This window comes from Panulirus ornatus, chromosome 67 (genome assembly GCF_036320965.1).
Source record: "Panulirus ornatus isolate Po-2019 chromosome 67, ASM3632096v1, whole genome shotgun sequence".
Classification (NCBI taxonomy): Eukaryota; Metazoa; Arthropoda; class Malacostraca; order Decapoda; family Palinuridae; genus Panulirus; species Panulirus ornatus.
In genome coordinates, this window is record NC_092290.1 from 12,749,662 (window position 1) to 12,771,809 (window position 22,148).

The following is a 22,148-nucleotide window of genomic DNA, read 5'->3' on the forward strand; positions in this document are numbered from 1 at the left end:
TCTCCTATATCACTGTCTCCTATATCATTGTCTCCTATATCAGTCTTCTTTATCACTGTCTCCTATACCACTATCTCCCATATCACTGTCTCCTATATCACTGTCTCCTATATCATTGGCTCCTATATCACTGTCTCCTATATCACTGTCTCCTATATCATTGTCTCCTATATTACTGTCTCCTGTATCATTGCCTCCTATATCAATGTCTCCTATATCACTGTCTCATTTCATTGTCTCCTTTATCACTATCCCTTATATCACTGTCTCCTACATCACTGTCTCTTATTTCATTGTCTCCTACATCACTGTCCTCTATATCACTGTCTCTTATATCAGTTTCTTATATCGCCGTCTCATGCGTCGTTATTATGTAACTACTTATTCTGTTTCCTGCTCAGTGCATGTGATGAAAACGAGAGTACGTATGACTTCAGAATAAAGACATGAACGAAATGAAGCAGCTTTGAATTACTAGTACCGAACAGATCCGATTGAGTTGGAGTCCTAGAGCAAAGCATACAACCCTGTTCAGAGAAGTACTGTCCTCCTGATTTAGGAGGATTGAAATGGTGTCCGGAACCATCCTTCGCCCTCCGTGCCAGTAGGTCTTACCTTTCCCTCCTCATTTCTTAGCTTACTATTTCCCACTTTCTTTCTAGACTTTTGTTGAGATGCAGAAATTTTTCTGTTGGTGAACCTTTACTCCAGTCATGTAATGTAGTGCTACACTTTCAGTGTTGTCACTGTGGTGTTAAGGGTGTTGTGATGTGATTGTGAGGTCGTCTGCGTATGTTACTGTGGTACTAAGGGTGTTGTGAAGTGATTATGAGGTCGTCTGCATATTGACTGTGATATTAGGGGTGTTGTGATGTGATTGTGAGGTCGTCTGTGTATAGTACTATGGTGTTAGAGGTTTTGTGATGTGATTGTGAGGTCGTCTGCATATATTACTGCGGTTTTAGGGTGTTGTGAAGTGATTATGAGGCCGTCTGCATACAAGAGAACCTTCATGTTGTGGTTTGTTGAAGGCACTGAGAAAGGTTATGTAGAAAGAGATTGAAGAGGGCTGGAGAGAGAACTGCTTCTTGGGAAACTCCAGTGTAGAGCTTAAGTATTTTGGAAATGAAGCCTTTGTGAATGACTCCGGCTTGGAGCCGCCTATGATACTGACCAAACACTTTTTCGTAACTCTTTTGTTTTTTTGGGGGGAGGGGGTATCTAGAATCTTTTGTGCATGAGTGTGTCGGAATATAGTGTATTTGTGTGGGACGGGATGGCTGTGATTGGCTGAAGCCAACTAGGACATGTTGTGTAAGGTCAGGGTGTGGAGTGGTGGTGAAGTGGTTGGGTCTGAAGCCGTGTTGTATATGTGAGAGTGTGATGTATCGTTTCATTCTGTTGTGGGTCAGTTTTTTCACAGAATTTGTATACTAAAGATTGAAGTGATATAGAGAGGCTAGTTGAGGGTTTCAGTACTAGTATTATGTTGGTAAGTTCCCTGACGTTAGATTTTTTTGTGTGTGTAGCCAGGAGTGGTGGAAGATATCTGTATGCTCTTGTACTGCAGTTGGAGTTTACCTGAAAACTTCATATTTCGTCAAGATCTGTTGCAGGAGAGATCTTTAAGGTTTACCTTGCATTGTTTGCATCAGCAGGAGTGAAGGGTAGATGGAAAGTCGTTTCTGGTTGGATACTGCGTACGTATTTCATGACTTTTCTGTTCATTAGTGTGCTTGGTTAGTGACTGATTTTGATTTGTGTTTGTGTTTTATTTGGGTTAAGGGATTTAACTGGAATGAGTCAGGAATATTCATGACTAGTGGCTGCATGGATGTAGTGACTAGGGATCTTTACCATGCGTCTAGGTTCATGATAGTTATGAAGGTGAAGTTGCACTTCAGTAGTTCAATTGACTCTATTCAACATGTAAGTTCTCAACGCATGTGGCACTATATGTTTCGCGGAGACATTCCACCTCATCAGGTGCCAGTACTTAACAAATTTATTTTGATCCCAACATCACACTTGATTCCCGCCGTCCAGCACCAATCTGTACAGACCAACCACTGTCCCTTTTTTTTGTCTAGCAGTTACCGTTACCTTTCAACGGTCTGGCAGTAACCATTGTAAGGTAACGCTTATTGCTAGACAGAGTGGACAGTGTACAGATGTTGGGATTTGAATAACTTTGTTAGTATTGGCACCTGATTAGATGGATTGTCTCCACGAGACATGTCGTGCCACATGTATAGAAAATTCACATGTTAAATAGAATTGCATGAACTCCTACTGAAGTGCGATTTCACCTTCACACACACACACACACACATATATATATATATATATATATATATATATATATATATATATATATATATCATACAAATCTCCGACAGCCAGGATCGAGCACGGGACCCCTGTGCAACAGGCAAGAATGCTACCGCTAGGCTATGGGCCTGGCTAATAGGAAATAACTACTCGGATACCCTTCCTCTCATGTTGGTGAGCAACGGGGTCGACACCGGTTATTTCCCAGCAGGCGCACATAGCCAGCAGATAGCATTTTACCGAACCTAACTGTACAACACGGAAGTATATGAATACGATCAAAGTGCATAGGAACGCGCACCTTCATAGAACATACAAAACTCCAACACCCAGGATCGAACCCGGGACCCCTAGGCAAAAGGCGTAAATGCTACCGCTAGGCTATGGCCTGGCTAATAGGCAATAACTATGCGATTGACAATCACATGTTTACCAAATGGCGTCCTAGCTTCGTCTCTTCGATGTATATCAACTGACTTATACTTCTCTCATTGTTTCCCCTGATGATGTGATTATTACACGAAAGTGCACCTGGGAACTTAGGAATATATATATATATATATATATATATATATATATATATATATATATATATATATATATATATATATATATACATATATATATATATATATATATAATCCCTGGGGATAGGGGAGAAAGAATACTTCCCACGTATTCCCTGCGTGTCGTAGAAGGCGACTAAAAGGGGAGGGAGCAGGGTGGCTGGAAATCCTACCCTCTCGTTCATTTTTTTTCTTAATTTTCCAAAAGGAACAGAGAAGGGAGCCAGGTGAGGATATTCCCTCTAAGGCCCAGTCCTCTGTTCTTATTGCTACCTCGCTAACGCGGGAGATGGCGAGTAGCATGAAAAAAAAAAAAAAAAAAAAAAAATATATATATATATATATATATATATATATATATATATATATATATATATATATATATATATATATATATCATATAAACCTCCAACAGCCAGGATCGAACCCGGGACCCCTGTGCGCGAATCAGGAATGCTAACCGCTAAGCTAGGCCCGTAGCCTAGCGGTTAGCATTCCTGCCTCGCGCACAGGGGTCCCGGGTTCGATCCTGGCTGTTGGAGGTTTGTATGTTCTATGAAAGTGCGCGTTTCTATGCACTTTATTCGTATACATATATAAATATATATATATATATATATATATATATATATATATATATATATATATATATATATATATGAAAGGTGGCGCAGGGAAACAGACTAAAGAAAGGCAAAACCTACCCATATACACATGTATATAATAAACGTCCACACACGCACATATACATACCTATACATTTCAAAAAAAAAAATTTATATATATATTTATATATATATATATATATATATATATATATATATATATATATATATATATATATATATATATATATATATATATATATATATATATATACACAGACATATGCATACATACACATGTACATAATTCATACTTGCTGCCCTTATTCAATTCCCGTCGCCACCCCGCCTAGCATGAAATGATATCACCTTCCCCTTGCACGCGAGCGAGGTAACGCTAGGAAGATAACAAAGGCCACATTCGTTCACACTCAGACTCTAGCTGTCATGTAATAATGCACCGAAACCACAGCTGCTTCTCCGCATCCAAGCCCCACAAAACTTGCCATGGTTTGCCCCAGACGCTTCACATGCCTTGGTTCGATCCATTGACAGCACGTCGACGTCGTTATACCACATCATTCCAGTTCACTCTGTTCCTTGCACGCCTTTCACCCTCCTGTATGCTCAGGCGCAGATCGCTCAAAATCTTTTTCACTCCATCTTTCCACCTCCAATTTGGTCTCCCTCTTCTCCTTGTTCCCTCCACATCTGACACAAACATCCTCTTTGTCAATCTCTCCTCACTCATTCTCTTCATGTGACCAAACCATTTCAATACACACTCTTCTGCTTTCTCAACCACATTCTTTTTATTACCACACATCTTTTTTACCCTTTCATTACTTAATCAATCAAACTACCTCACATCACATATTGTCCTCAAACGTCTCCTTTCCAACACATTCACCCTCCTCTGCACAACCCTATCTATAGCCCACGCCTCACAACCATATAACACTGTTGGAACCACTATTCCTTCAAATATACCCATTTTTGCTTTATAGAATAACGTTCTCGCCTACCATACATTCTTAAGCGCTCCCAGGATTTTCGCCCCCTCCCCCACCCCGTAACTCACTTCTGCTTCCATGGTTCCATCCGCTGCCAATTCCACTCCAAGATATCTAAAACACTTCACTTCCTCCAGTTTTTCTCCATTCAAACTTACCTCCCAATTGACTTGTTCCTCGACCCTACTGTACCTTGCTTTTACTCACATTTACTCTCAGCTTTCTTCTTTCATATACTTTATCAAACTCAGTCACCAGCTTCTGCAGTTTCTCACCCAAATCAGCCACCAGCGATGTATCATCAGCGAACAGTCACATTGGTTCATGTGATCTCATATACACCTAAAACCACAGGAAAATGATGAAACACGATAACATACCAAGTGCCCTTTCTTGTAATGATAACATCGTCAGAGGACATACAAGAATAAGATTGAATACGTCGAACAGTCACTTGATATACAAAGAAGAGATGGTGTTGCTCGGGTGTGGCATGCCTGTCATATGATTTTTTATGTGGACAAAGCAACATAGACATAGTATAAGAACAGGACAAAAATCAGATTCTTTGTTTAATCATGTCAGATATCATGACTTTTGTATTGACTGGATTATCGCTAATTCAGTTATCAACTGTAACTTTTTTTACCACCAAAAAGATAATTGGATCTTCTGTTATCAAATACACAAAGAATTTAAGCACTGATATTAATTAAGGTATATACAAAACTGATAGCTTTCTTGGAGGGAAAATTTGTAAACAGTTCTCTTTCTTGTCCAAATAAAAACTTTATCGCATGCTTGTTACCAGACCCGAACAACACCAAACTGTACACTGAAACCCGATAACACTTGTTTACCAATGACGTCTTAGCGATGTCTTTTTCTTGTACATCAACTGACCGCTCTACGTATTTCTTTTAACATGATTAAACAAGGCATTTGATTCTTGGTTGCATCTATAAAGTTCCTTGTTGAAACTGTGATAAATTTTATGTTGGTCAGACTTTTAAGGATCTTTCTGTTAGACTTAAGCAACATAAATATAGTATAAGAACGGGACAAGAATCAAATGCCTTGTTTAATCATGTTAAAAGCTATCGTCATTGTATTGACTGGAGTAACGCCATTTCAGTTGTTAACTCTAACCCTATTACCAAGAGAAATATCATCGAATCTTCTATTATTGAATACACAAAGAATTATACTCTTAATATTAGTGATGGTCTATACAAATTAGATAGCTTTATTGTTGATAAGATTTGTAAAATGATAAGTTTATGAACGCCCGTTGTATGTTTTGGACAATCACATGTTTAACAAATGGCGTCCTAGCTTCGTCTCTTCGATGTATATCAACTGACTTATGTTTCTCTCTTGTGTCTCCCCTGATGATGTGATTATTGCACGAAAGTGCAATTGGGAACTTTTCGTGTTTCATTTTCCCCGTGGACTCATAGGAATATATATATATATATATATATATATATATATATATATATATATATATATATATATATATATATATGTATATATATATATATATACATATATATATATATATATATATATATATATATATATATATATATATATATACATATATATATATATATATATATATATATATATATATATATATATATATATATATATATATATATATATTATTATTTATTCTATTTTATTATACTTAGTCGCTGTCTCCCGCGTTTGCGAGGTAGCGCAAGGAAACAGACGAAAGAAATGGCCCAACCCCCCCCCCAATACACATGTATATACATACGTCCACACACGCAAATATACATACCTACACAGCTTTCCATGGCTTACCCCAGACGCTTCACATGCCTTGATTCAATCCACTGACAGCACGTCAACCCCGGTATACCACATCGCTCCAATTCACTCTATTCCTTGCCCTCCTTTCACCCTCCTGCATGTTCAGGCCCCGATCACACAAAATCTTTTTCACTCCATCTTTCCACCTCCAATTTGGTCTCCCTCTTCTCCTTGTTCCCTCCACCTCCGACACATATAGCCTCTTGGTCAATATTTCCTCACTCATCCTCTCCATGTGCCCAAACCACTTCAAAACACCGTCTTCTGCTCTCTCAACCACGCTCTTTTTATTTCCACACGTCTCTCTTACCCTTACGTTACTCACTCGATCAAACCACCTCACACCACACATTGTCCTCAAACATCTCATTTCCAGCACATTCATCCTCCTGCGCACAACTCTATCCATAGCCCACGCCTCGCAACCATACAACATTGTTGGAACCACTATTCCTTCAAACATACCCATTTTTGCTTTCCGAGATAATGTTCTCGACTTCCACACATTCTTCATATATATATATGTATGTATATATATATATATATATATATATATATATATATATATATATATATATATATATATATATATAGAGAGAGAGAGAGAGAGAGAGAGAGAGAGAGAGAGAGGGGGGGGGACGGGAGCGGGGGGCCAGAAATCCTCCCCTTCTTGTATTTTAACTTTCTAAAAATGGGAAACAGAAGGAGTCACGCGGGGAGTGCTCATCCTCCCCGTAGACTTAGATTTGGGTGTCTAAATGTGTGTGGATGTAACCAAGATGTGAAAAAAGGAGAGATAGGTAGTATGTTTGAGGAAAGGAACCAGGATGTTTTGGCTCTGAGTGAAACGATGCTCAAGGTTAAAGGGGAAGCGTGGTTTCGGAATGTCTTGGGAGTAAAGTCAGGGGTTAGTGAGAGGACAAGAGCAAAGGAAGGAGTAGCAGTACTCCTGAAACAGGAGTTGTGGGAGTATGTGTTAGAATGTAAGAAAGTAAATTCTCGATTAATATGGGTAAAACTGAAAGTTGATGGAGAGAGATAGGTGATTATTGGTGCATATGCACCTGGGCATGAGAAGAAAGATCATGAGAGGCAAGTGTTTTGGGAGCAGCTGAATGAGTGTGTTAGTGGTTTTGATGCACAAGACCGGGTTATAGTGATGGGTGATTTGAATGCAAAGGTGAGTAATGTGGCAGTTGAGGGAATAATTGGTATACATGGGAGTGTTCAGTGTTGTAAATGGAAATGGTGAAGAGCTTGTAGATTTATGTGCTGAAAAAGGACTGGTGATTGGGAATAACTGGTTTAAAAAGCGAGATATACATAAGTATACGTATGTAAGTAGGAGAGATGGCCAGAGAGCGTTACTGGATTACGTGTTAATTGACAGGCGCGCGAAAGAGAGACTTTTGGATGTTAATGTGCTGAGAGGTGCAACTGGAGGGATGTCTGATCATTATCTTGTGGAGGCTAAGGTGAAGATTTGTATGGGTTTTCAGAAAAGAAGAGTGAATGTTGGGGTGAAGAGGGTGGTGAGAGTAAGTGAGCTTGGGAAGGAGACTTGTGTGAGGAAGTACCAGGAGAGACTGAGTACAGAATGGAAAAAGATGAGAACAATGGAAGTAAGGGGAGTGGGGTAGGAATGGGATGTATTTAGGGAATCAGTGATGGATTGCGCAAAAGATGCTTGTGGCATGAGAAGCGTGGGAGGTGGGTTGATTAGAAAGGGTAGTAAGTGGTGGGATGAAGAAGTAAGATTATTAGTGAAAGAGAAGAGAGAGAGGCATTTGGACGATTTTTGCACGGAAAAAATGCAATTGAGTGAGAGATGTATAAAAGAAAGAGACAGGAGGTCAAGAGAAAGGTGCAAGAGGTGAAAAAGAGAGCAAATAAGAGTTGGGGTGAGAGAGTATCATTAAATTTTAGGGAAAATAAAAAGATGTTCTGGAAGGAGGTAAATAAAGTGCGTAAGACAAGGGAGCAAATGGGAACTTCAGTGAAGGGCGCTAATGGGGAGGTGATAACAAGTAGTGGTGATGTGAGAAGGAGATGGAGTGAGTATTCTGAAGGTTTCTTGAATGTGTTTGATGATCGAGTGGCAGATATAGGGTGTTTTGGTCGAGGTGGTTTGCAAAGTGAGAGGGTTAGGGAAAATGATTTGGTAAACAGAGAAGACGTAGTAAAAGCTTTGCGGAAGATGAAAGCCGGGAAGGCAGCAGGTTTGGATGGTATTAAAAAAGGGGGTGACTGTATTGTTGACTGGTTGGTAAGGTTATTTAAAGTATGTATGACTCATGGTGAGGTGCCTGAGGATTGGCGGAATGGGTGCTTAGTGCCATTGCACAAAGGCAAAGGGGATAAGAGTGAGTGCTCAAATTACAGAGGTATAAGTTTGTTGAGCATTCCTGGTAAATCATATGAGAGGGTATTGATTGAGAGGCATGTACAGAGCATCAGACTGGGGAAGAGCAGTATGGTTTCAGAAATGGTAGAGGATGTGTAGATCAGGTGTTTGCTTTGAAGAATGTATGTGAGAAATACTTAGAAAAGCAAATGGATTTGTATGTAGCAATTATGGATCTGGAGAAGGCATATGATAGAGTTGATAGAGATGCTCTGTGGAAGGTATTAAGAATATATGGTGTGGGAGGCAAGTTGTTAGAAGCAGTGAAAAGTTTTTATCGAGGATGTAAGGTATGTGTACGTGTAGGAAGAGAGGAAAGTGATTGGTTCTCAGTGAATGTAGGTTTGCGGCAGGGATGTGTGATGTCTCCATGGTTGTTTAATTTGTTTATGGATGGGGTTGTTAGGGAGGTGAATGCAAGAGTTTTGAAAAGAGGGGCAAGTATGAAGTCTGTTGGGGATGAGAGAGCTTGGGAAGTGAGTCAGTTGTTGTTCGCTGATGATACAGCGCTGGTGGCTGATTCATGTGAGAAACTGCAGAAGCTGGTGAATGAGTTTGGTGAAGTGTGTGAAAGAAGAAAGTTAAGAGTAAATGTGAGTAAGAGCAAGGTCATTAGGTACAGTAGGGTTAAGGGTCAAGTCAATTGGGAGGTAAGTTTGAATGGAGAAAAACTGAAGGAAGTAAAGTGTTTCAGATATCTGGGAGTGGATCTGGCAGCGGATGGAACCATGGAAGCGGAAGTGAATCATAGGGTGGGGGAGGGGGGCGAAAATCCTGGGAGCCTTGAAGAATGTGTGGAAGTCGAGAACATTATCTCGGAAAGCTAAAATGGGTATGTTTGAAGGAATAGTGGTTCCAACAATGTTGTATGGTTGCGAGGCGTGGGCTATGGATAGAGTTGTGCGCAGGAGGGTGGATGTGCTGGAAATGAGATGTTTGAGGACAATATGTGGTGTGAGGTGGTTTGATCGAGTAAGTAATGTAAGGGTAAGAGAGATGTGTGGAAATAAAAAGAGCGTGGTTGAGAGAGCAGAAGATGGTGTTTTGAAATGGTTTGGGCACATGGAGAGAATGAGTGAGGAAAGATTGACCAAGAGGATATATGTGTCGGAGGTGGAGGGAACGAGGACAAGTGGGAGACCAAATTGGAGGTGGAAAGATGGAGTGAAAAAGTTTTGAGTGATCGGGGCCCGAACATGCAGGAGGGTGAAAGGCGGGCAAGGAATAGAGTGAATTGGATCGATGTGGTATACCAGGGTTGACGTGCTGTCAGTGGATTGAATCAGGGCATGTGAAGCGTCTGGGGTAAACCATGGAAACTTGTGCGGGGCCTGGATGTGGAAAGGGAGCTGTGGTTTCGGGCATTATTGCATGACAGCTAGAGACTGAGTGTGAACGAATCGTGCCTTTGTTGTCTTTTCCTAGCGCTACCTTGCACACATGAAGGGGGGAGGGGGATGGTATTCCATGTGTGGCGAGGTGGCGATGGAAATGAATAAAGGCAGACAGTGTGAATTGTGTGCATGGGTATGTATGTATGTGTATGTGTGTGTATATATATGTGTACATTGAGATGTATAGGTATGTATATTTGCGTTTGTGGACGTGTATGTATATACATGTGTATGGGGTGGGTTGGGCTATTTCTTTCGTCTGCTTCCTTGCGCTACCTCGCAAATGCGGGAGACAGCGACAAAGCAAAATAAATAAATAAATGATAATATATATATATATATATATATATATATATATATATATATATATATATATATATATATATATATATATATATGTGTATATATATATAGATATATATAACTGAACAAGGTTTTATGTATCACAAGTTGAGGAACTGAACAACATTGGCACTATCATCTGCTGACGAACATCTTACATCACCATTAGTACCACTTGCTTCACTGCCTCCTGAGAAACACTGGTTGTATGTATGTCTAGCCGATCAAACTGAGTCTATTGGCCCATACACACTATTGCCACTACTGCTACCACAACTACCACTGATTATGATAATAACCGTGATGATTATTGATAATGATAATAATAACGATGATAATGAAAATAATGGTAGTGATAACATTATTGATAATAATAATAATGATAATGAAAACAATGATAGTAAAAATAACAATAAAAATGATAAAAGTAGTATTACCAATAATGATAATAATTGTAGTAATAATGGTAATAGTAATAATCATGATAATATTGATAGTGATAATAATGATAGTAATGATAATGATAATAATAATGATAATAATGATAGTAGTAATAAGGACAATAAAAATAACAATAATAATAATAATAATAATAATAATAATAATAATAATAATAATAATAATAATGATAATAATAATAATAATAATAATAATAATAATAATAATAATAAAAACAATGATTATGATAATAATAATAGTAATATTAATAATAATAAGAATGAAAATAATAATAATAATTATAATGATAATGATAATAATAATAATAATAATAATAATAATAATAATAATAATAATGATAATAATGATAAAAATGATAATAATGATAATGACAATGGTAATAACAATATTAATAATGATAATAATAATAATAGCAGTGATAATGATAATAATAATAATAATGATAATGATAATGATAATAATAGTAATAATAATAATAATGATAATGATAATAATAATAATAATAATAATAATAATAATAATGATAATAATAATGATAATAATAATAACAGTAATTATAATGATAATGATAATGATAATGATTATAATGATAATGAAAATAATAATATTGATAATAATGATAATGCTAATGATAACAATAATAGTAATAATAATGATGATAATAATAATTATGATAATAATGATAATAATAGTAATAATAATAATAATAATAATAATAATAATAATAATAATAATAATAACAATAATAATAATAGTAATAATAATGAAAATAATAATAATAATAATAATAACAATAATAATAATAATGATAACAATAATAATGATAATAATTATGATAACAATAATAATAATAATGATGATGATAATAGTAGTAGTAGTAATAATAATAATGAATATAATAATAACAATGATACTAAATATAATAATGATAATAATAATGATAGCAATAATAATAATAATAATCATAATAATAATAATAGTAATAATAATAATAATAATTATAGTGATAATAATATTTATAATATTGATAATAATATTGATAATAATAATAATGGTAATGACCGTGATCATAACGATAATGATATAATAACAACAACAAAAGTAGCAATAACAGTAAAGTAGTAATTATAGTATTGATAATATATGATGTTTATTATTTAATGATAATAATGATAATAATGATTATGACAAACCGTTTGTCATTAAAATAAAGATAAGAATAAGGCCGACAACAGAATTGATGATGATAAAGATAAGAGCAATAATGACGGTCATAATAAGCATTACTATCATCAGTACCATCAGCCATATGCATCATCATTATTGCTATACTCGCTGGTATATCATCAATCATCATCACCATCATCATCATTTTCACCATCATTGCACCTATAGTTATCCACTTACCCAGTATAGCCCCTGTGGATCACGTAGCGCACCAGTGCCTCGTCCCGAACACCGATGATCCACTGTATGACCATGGGAAGGACTTGGTGGCTCGGATGACCCAGGGACGTGCTACTGGCGAGAGCTCTTGAAGTAATGGGGTTTTTCTTTTCCGGGGTTCGTAGTGCCGGCGACACAGCCACTCCCTCCTCACCTACAGGGACTTAAATCCGACCAACTGGCAACTGCTCCCGCGCCTTTCGAGCAGCCACACCGCCTTCTGGTCATCTGAATCATTCTAATTAATGATTACTGTTAAGAGAAAAATAGGCCTTATTGAACAGCTTTTCTCCTTTCACGTCCTCCAAGACGCCCCGCAGTTCGTGTTTTTTTTCCTAAACTTCACAGAAAATGGTAACCGCGTGACGTCGCAGCTGTCTCTGTTGGTAAACAAGAAAACATCATGAAAAGGTGTGCTTGTACCACGAAGTGACCATTAGTTTCCTAACTGGTTGTACAACCGCTGCCCACTTTGTATTCTTTAACTTAGGACGCTTTTCTCGTGGCTCCAGCAACTTTAAGGCCGCTCTACATTCAGCAGCAGGAGTAGGATGGACTCCTTTAAAGAAAGTTCTCTGAAATAAGTTTTACTCTCTTTCATTAACAGATGATGACGCAGCTTTGTTAAAGGCGAGTTTTACACTCGTGGTCTAACCCCAAGCAGGCGGAGTTCGGTAACACCCGTTTCACTGATTTAACCAATAAATAATTCGGTATCACAAAATTCAACAAGGCATATGAGTATGACAAACCGTTAGTTCATCTTTGCGTTAATTTCTAAAGAATGTATTCAGTGCCTCAGGTATGAATAGGGCTCTAATCGTAAGCGAATAGAAAGATATGCAAATAGACACAGACCGATGGGTTCTTTTCGAGACTTTCTTGAGACAGAGTAATAGATTAGGAGTGGACGTAGAAAGACAAAGAAACTTCATATTTCTACAGAGTCGCCAAGTCGTTAGTCGAGGACTTCAGGCGTGGACTATCTGTGTTACTTTCATCTGTTCTTGTTGGTCAATACACCTGCTGACAATATCGTTCCAGAAGACGTGATCTGCCTCATTTGAAGCAAAACACATTCGCCCATCAGTCTGTCTCTCGCGCCTCCAGTGAAACCAGACTTATATCCTTGATTAGCTGCGTAGGCGATGACTGACGAAACCCAAGGCCATTTGAACGCTTGCGTCAAATCACGTCTTAAACCCAATTCTCTTTAAGTTACCAAAGTCTATTCCCGTAAACCTTGAATTTTTTGGGGGAAAAAGAACCTTAAGTCTTTCAACTGTCGTTTTTGGGGCACTGATCGAGAGAGAGAGAGAGAGAGAGAGAGAGAGAGAGAGAGAGAGAGAGAGAGAGAGAGAGAGAGAGAGAGGATGGTCACTGGGTTCAGATGCATCTCTCGGGCTCCTTGCAAGTGCACTCTGGCCAATCAGAGTTTTCGTATTGCACTCTGCCCAATCAGAGTTTTCGTATTGCACTCAGACTAATCAGAGTTTTCTATTGCACTCTGGCTAATTAGAGTTTTCGTATTACACTCTGCCCAATCAGAGTTTTCGTATTGCACTCTGACTAATCAGAGTTTTCTATTGCACTCTGACCAATCAGAGTTTTCGTATTGCACTCTGACCAGTCAGGGTTTGCGTATTGCACTATGGCCAATCGGAGTTTTCGTATTGCACTCTGACCAGTCAGTATTTGCGTACTGCACTGTGGCCTATCAGAGTTTTCGTATTGCACTCTGACCAATCAGAGTTTTTGTATTACACTCTGGCCAATCCGAGTTTTCTATTGCACTCTGGCCAGTCTGGGTTTTCGTACTGCACTTTGACCAGTCAGGGTTTGCGCATTGCACCCTGGCCAATCAGAGTCATTATATTGCTCTGTTGCCAATGATTTGCGTATTGCACTCTGGCCAATCAGGGTTTTTGTATTGCACTCCGGCCAATCAGAGATTTTATGGCCGGGTTCCACTGATCGGAATCATCGTGCACTCTGGCCTGTCAGAGTTTACGTATCGGGGGATCACGTGATGGGCCAACCGTGTACTATGGCCAATCAGAATTTACGTACTGGGTCCCCTGATGGGCCTACCATGCACTCTGGCCAATCAGTGATTTTCCATAATGTGTCCCCTGATCGCACTGATCGCACTCATTAGCCAATCAGTGCTTGTAGTAAGTGATCGTCCGAATAAACTGACTTACACTCTGGTACTTTGATACTATAGTAAGTGATCGTCCGAATAAACTGACTTGCACTCTGGTACTTTGATACTTAAACAGAAATGCCTCTCGGAACGCATTTGATTCTGATTGTCTTTCAAATGGTTTCTCAGATCTTATAATCAAGGATATGAATACTGATAGCTGCCATCTCCAATATCTAAAGTGGTTCTGTAAACCGATTTCCTATGGCTTCAAATATCATTACATCTGAATGGAACTACATACCGAACACAGATATGTTATATTCAAGCGACTTCGAGACCATAAATAACAATAAATGAAGATATCAAAGCCATAATCATATATTATATATATATATATATATATATATATATATATATATATATATATATATATATATATATATATATATATATATATATATATATCTTTTTTCTTTCATACTATTCGCCATTTCCCGCGTTAGCAAGGTAGCGTTAAGAACAGAGGACTGGGCCTCTGAGGGAATATCCTCACCTGGCCTCATTCTCTGTTCCTTCTTTTGGAAAATTAAAAAAAACGAGAGGGGAGGATTTCCAGCCCCCCGCTCCCTCCCCTTTTAGTCGCCTTCTACGACACGCAGGGAATACGTGGGAAGTATTCTTTCTCCCCTATCCCCAGGGATAATATATATATATATATATATATATATATATATATATATATATATATATATATATATATATATTTATATTTATCTATTTTCCTTTGTCGCTGTCTCCCGCGCCTGCGAGGTAGCGCAAGGAAACAGACGAAAGAAATGGCCCAACCCACCCCTAAACACATGCACACACACACACACGTCCACACACGCAAACATACACACCCACACATCCCAACGTACACACATATATACACACAGACAAACACATATACACACATGCACACAATTCACACTGTCTGCACCTACTCATCCCCATCGCCACCCCGCCACACACGGAATAACATCCCCCTCCCCCCTCATGTGCGCGAGGCAGCGCCAGGAAAAGACAACAAAGGCCCCATTCGCTCACACTCAGTCTCCAGCTGTCATGCAATAATGCCCGAAACCACAGCTCCCTTTCCACATCCAGGCCCCACAGAACTTTCCATGGTTTACCCCAGACGCTTCACATGCCCTGATTCAATCCATTGATAGCACGTCAACCCCGGTATACCACATCGATCCAATTCACTGTATTCCTTGCCCGCCTTTCACCCTCCTGCATGTTCGGGCCCCGATCACAAAAAATCTTTTTCACTCCATCTTTCCACCTCCAATTTGGTCTCCCACTTCTCCTCGTTCCCTCCACCTCCGACACATATATCCTCTTGGTCAACCTTTCCTCGCTCATTCTCTCCATGTGCCCAAACCATTTCAAAACACCCTCTTCTGCTCTCTCAACCACGCTCTTTTATTTCCACACATCTCTCTTACCCTTACATTACTTGTTCGATCAAACCACCTCACCACAAATTGTCCTCAAACATCTCATTTCCAGCACATCCACCCTCCTGCACACAACTCTATCCATAGCACACGCCTCGCAACCATACAACTTTGTTGGAACCACTTTATATATATATATATATATATATATATATATATATATATATATACATATTATCCCTGGGGATAGGGAAGAAAAAAAATTTCCCACGTATTCCCTGCGTGTCGTAGAAGGCGTCTAAAAGGGAAGTGAGCGGGGATTGCTGGAAATCCTCCCCTCTCGTTATTTTCTTAATTTTCCAAAAGGAACAGAGAAGGGGGCCAGGTGAGGATAATCCCTCAAAGGCCCATTTCTCTGTTCTTAACGCTACCTCGCTAACACGGGAAATGGCGAATTGTATGAGATATATATATATATATATATATATATATATATAAAATATATATATATATATATATATATATATATATATATATATATATATATATATATATATATATATACATTATCCCAGGGGATAGGGGATTAAGAATACTTCCCAGTATTCCCTGCGTGTCGTAGAAGGCGACTAAAAGGTGAGGGAGCGGGGGCTGGAAATCCTCCCCTCTCGTTTTTTTTTTTTTTTAATTTTCCAAAAGAAGGAACAGAGGGGGCCAGGTGAGGATATTCCAAAAAAGGTCCAGTCCTCTGTTCTTAACGCTACCTCGCCAACCCGGGAAATGGCAAATAGTTTAAAAGAAAAAAAAAGAAAATAGTGTATTTTGCAGGTTTTGGGGGGGTGGGTTGGGCCATTTCTTTCGTCTGCTTCCTTGCGCTACCTCGCAATGCGGGAGACAGCGACAAAGCAAAAATAATAAATAAATGATAATATATATACATAATATATTTATATATTAATATATATATATATATATATTTTTATATATATATATATATATATATTATATATATAGATATAGATATATATAAACTGAGCAAGGTTTTATGTAGCACAAGTTGAGGAATACTGAAAACTTTGGGGCACTATCATCTGCATGACGAAATCTTACATCCACCACTAGTACCCCCCCCCCCCCCCCCCCAACTTGCTTCACTGCCTCCTGAGAAAAACTGGTTGTATGATGTCTATCCGATCAAACTGAGTCTATTGGCCCATACACACTATTGCACTAACTGCTACCACATCTACCACTGATTATGATAATAAACCGTGATGATTATTGATAATTGATAATATAACGATGATATGAAAATAATGGTAGTGATAACATTATTGTAATAAAAAATAATGATAATGAAAAAAAATGATAGTTAAAAGAACAATAAAAATGATAAAAGTAGTATTACCAATAATGATAATAATTTTGGTAATAATGTGTAATAGTATAATCATGATAAATATTGTAGTGTATAATAATGATCGTAATGATAATGATAATAATAATGATAATAATGATAGTAGTAATATAAGACAAATAAAAAAATAACAATATAATAATAACTAAAAATTAATAATTATTATAATTAATAATAATAATAATAATAATAATGATTAATAATAATATAATATAATAATCATAAAAACATATGATTATGATAATTATAATGTATATTAATAATAAAAAAGAATGAAAATAATAATAATAATTATAATTGATAATGATAATAATAATTAATATTATAATAATAATAATAATAATAATGATAATAATGTTAAAATTGATAATAATGTTTTATGACAATGGTAAATAACAATATTATTTGATAATAATAATAATAGCAGTGATAATGATTAAAAAATAATAATATGATAATGATAATGATAATTAATAGAAAATAATAATAATAATGAAAAATGATAATAATAATATAATAATATAATAATAATAATAATAAATATAACTTTAATATAATAATGATAATATAATAACTATTTATAATGATAATGATTAAATGATTTTTAAATGATTATAATGATAATGAAAATATATATGTGATAATTAATGATATGCTTTAATAAAACAATATTAGTAATAAGAATGATTGATAATAATAATTATGATAATAATGATAATAATAATAATAATAATAATAATAATAATATAATTAATATAAAATAATAATATTGTTATATTCAATGAATAATAAGAATAATAATAATAATACTATAATAATAATTAATGGATAACAATATAATGATATTATTTTATATAAAATAATTAATATAATGATGATGATAATAGTAGTAGTTGTAATAATAATAATGAATATATAATAACAATGAACAAATATAATAATGATAATAATAATGATAGAATATTAATTATATTAATCATAATAATAATAATAGTAATAATTAATAATAATAATTATAGTGATAATAATATTTATACTATTGATATTAATATTGAATAATAAAAAATAATGGTTATGACCGTGATCATAACGATATGTATAATAACAACAAACAAAAGTAGCAATAACATTATGTTGAATTATTGTATTGATAATATATGATGGTTTATAATTTAATGATAATAATGGATATTAATGATTATGACAAACCTTGTCATTAAAATAAAGAAAAAGATAAGGCCGACACATTTTTGATGATGATAAAATAAGAGAAATTTAGGGACGGTCAAAAAAGCATTATATCATCAGTACCATCAGCCATATGCATCATCAATTGCTATACACTGGTAATCATCAATCATCATCACCATCATCATCATTTTCACCATTATTGCACCTATAGTTATCCCTTACCCAGTATAGCCCGGGGATCCCCGGAGCGCACCAGTGCTCGTCCCGAACACGATGATCCTAGTATGAAAAAAGGGAAGGATTAGTGGCTCGGATGACCGGGACGTGCTACTGGCGAGAGCCTTAAAAGTAAGGGGGTTTTTTTTTTCCCGGGGTTCGTATGCGGAAACACACCACTCCCCCTCACCTACGGGGAATTAAATCCGACCCAAGGAAACTGCTCCGCGCCTTTCGAGCACCCAAAACGCCTTCTGGTCTTTAAAAATTTTCTAATTAATGATTACTGTTAAGAGAAAATAGGCTTATTGACGCTTTTCCCCTTTTTCACGTCCCCAAAGGGACCCCCCCGCATTCGTGTTTTTTTCCTAAACTTACAGAAAATGGTAACCGGGGTGACTTTTCGCAGCTTCTCTGATAGTAAAAAAGGGACCACATCATGAAAAGGTTTTTACACGAAGTGACCTTTTAGTTTCCTAATGGTTGTAAAAAACCGCTCCCCATTTTGGGATTCTTTAAACTTAGGACGCTTTTCTCGGGGCCCTCCAGAAACTAAAGGCCGCTCTCTTTCCGCGGGGAGTAGGATGGACCCCTTTAAAGAAATTCTCTGAAATAAGTTTACTCTCTTTCTTAACAGATGATGACGGCTTTGTTAAAAGGCGGTATACACTCGGGGGTTAACCCCAAGAGGCGGAGTTCGGTAACACCCGTCACTGATTTAACCAATAAAAAATTTTGGGGATAAACAAAATTCAACAAGGCTTATGAGTATGACAACCGTTTAGTTCATTTGCGTTATTTCTAAAGAATGTATTCAGTCTCAGGTATGATAGGGCTCTAATCGTAAGCGAATAAAAAATAGCAATTAGACACAGACCGATGGGTTTTTTTTCGAGACTTTCTTGAGACAGAGAATAGATTAGGATTGGACGTAGAAGACAAAGAAACTTAAATATTTCAAGAGTCGCCAAGTCGTTAGCGGGACTTCAGGCGTGGACTATCTGTTTTAAATTTTCTTTTTTGTTGGTAAATTTCACCTGCTGACAATATCGTTCCAGGAAGACGTGATTTTCCTCATTTGAGCAAAAACTTTTCGCCCATCAGTCTGTCTCTCGCGCCCATTTGAAACCAGATTTTATTCCTTGATTAGCTCGTAGGCGATGACTGTCAAAAACCCGGGGGCCATTTGAACGCTTGCGCAATTCACGTCTTAAAACCCAATTCTCTTTAATTTTACCAAAGTCTATTCCTTTTAAACCTTGAATTTTTGGGGGAAAAAAAAAAAAACCCTTAAGTCTTCAAAATGTCGTTTTGGGGCCCCTGGGTCGAGAGGGGAGAAGAAGAGAGAGGGGGAGGGGAGAGAGAAGAGAGGGGGGGGGAGAAAAGAGAGGGGGGAGAGAAGAGGGGGAGGATGGTCACTGGGGGGTTTTGATGCATCTCTCGGCTCCCCCCTTTCAAGGGGCACTCTGGCCAATCCCGAGTTTTCGTATTGCACTCCCGCCAATCAGAGTTTGTGGTAAATTTCACTCAGGGGCTAATCAGAGTTTTCTATTTCCTCTGGTAATTAGAGTTTTCGTATTTACACTCTGCCCCAAACAAGTTTTGTTTTGCACTCTGACAATCAGAGTTTTCTTTTTGCACTCGGGCCAATAAGTTTTCTTTTTTTGCACTCTGACCAGTCAGGGTTTTTCGTATGCACTCGGCCAATCGGGGTTTTCGTATTGGGACTCTGACCAGTCATTTGCGTAAATGCACTGTGGCCTTTTCAGGGGTTTTGTATTGCACTCTGGGCCAATCAAAGTTTTGTTTTTTACACTCGGCCATCCGGTTTTTTTATTGCACTCTGGCCAGTCTGGGGTTTTTTGTACTGCACTTTGACCAGGGAGGGTTTGCGCATTGCACCCCGGGGGCCCAAAAAGTCATTATATTGCTCTGTTGCCAATGATTTGCGTTTTGCACTCTGGCCCAAAACAGGTTTTTGTATTGCACTCCGGCCATTAAAAGATTTATGGCCGGGGTTTCCCCCTGATCGGATCATCGTGCACTCTGGGCCCGCAGAGTTTTACGTTTCGGGGATCACCGATGGGCCGACCGTGTACTATGGCCAATTTAGAAATTACGGGACTGGGGGCTGATGGGCCTACCCTGCACTCTGGCCAATCGTGATCTTCCATAATGTGGGCCCTGATCGCACTGATCGCACCATTTGCCAATCATGTGGGAGTAAAGACGTCCGAATAAACTGACTTACACCTGGTACTTTATACTTAAACAGAAATGCTCTCGGAACCCCATTGGGTTTATTGTCTTTCAAATGGTTTTCCGAAACTTATAATCAAGGATATGAATACTGATAGCTGCCATTTTCCAATATCAAAAGTGGTTCTAAAAAATGATTTCCTAGGGCCCCTTTCCCAATTTATCATTACATCGAATGGAACTAAAAACCAAACACGGGATATGTTATATTCAGCGACTTCGAGACCTAATAACATAAATGAAGATATCAAAGCTACCCTTTAATATATTATATTATATTATATAAAAAATTAATCTAATTTTTATATATATATATAAATAAAATATATAAGATATCTTTTTCTTCTTACTATTGCCTTTTCCCGCGTTAGCAAGGTAGCTTTAAAGAACAGAGGACGGGCCTCTGGGGGTTTTTCCTCACCGGCCCCTCATTCTCTGTCCTTTTTTTGGGAAAAATTTAAAAAAAAAACGAGAGGGAGTTTTCCAGCCCCCCGCTCCCCCCCTTTAGTGCCTTCCGAAACGCGGGGGAAACGGGGGAAGTTTCCTTTCTCCCCTATCCCGGGGTTTATATATAAATAATATAAATATTTTTTATAAATATATATATTTTATATATATATATAATATTTATATTTATCTATTTTCCTTTGTCGCTGTCTCCCCCCGCGAGGTAGCGAAAGGGAAACGGGCGAAAGAAATGGGCCAACCCACCTAAACACATGCACACAACACAACTTTCTACACACGCAAACGTACACACCACACATCCACGTACCCCACATATATACACCCCACAGACACACACAATACACACATGCACAAATTCACACTGTCTGCACCTACTCATCCCCATCGCCACCCCGCCCCCACACGAATAACACCCCCCCCCCCCCCTCATTTTGCGCAGGAGCGCCGGGAAAAAAAAAGACAAAAAGGGCCCCCATTCCCCCACACCAGTCCCCAAAGCTGTCAGAAAATAATCCCCGGGAAACCACGCTCCCTTTCCACTTCCAGGCCCCACAGATTTTTTCTTTGTTTACCCCAGACGCTTCACATGCCCTGATTAAAT

General features: G+C 37.5%; 1 protein-coding gene across 1 annotated transcript in view; it reads right to left on the reverse strand.

Annotated features, from left to right (window-relative positions):
- Window positions 1-12,484, reverse strand: part of LOC139747033 (probable G-protein coupled receptor No18) — a 59,026-nt gene extending 46,542 nt beyond the window's left edge. The window contains exon 1 of the mRNA XM_071658775.1: window positions 12,364-12,484. The gene's annotated coding sequence lies outside the window, so the exon portion shown is untranslated. The remainder of the gene's footprint in view (window positions 1-12,363) is intronic.
- Window positions 12,485-22,148: the final 9,664 nt, after the last annotated feature.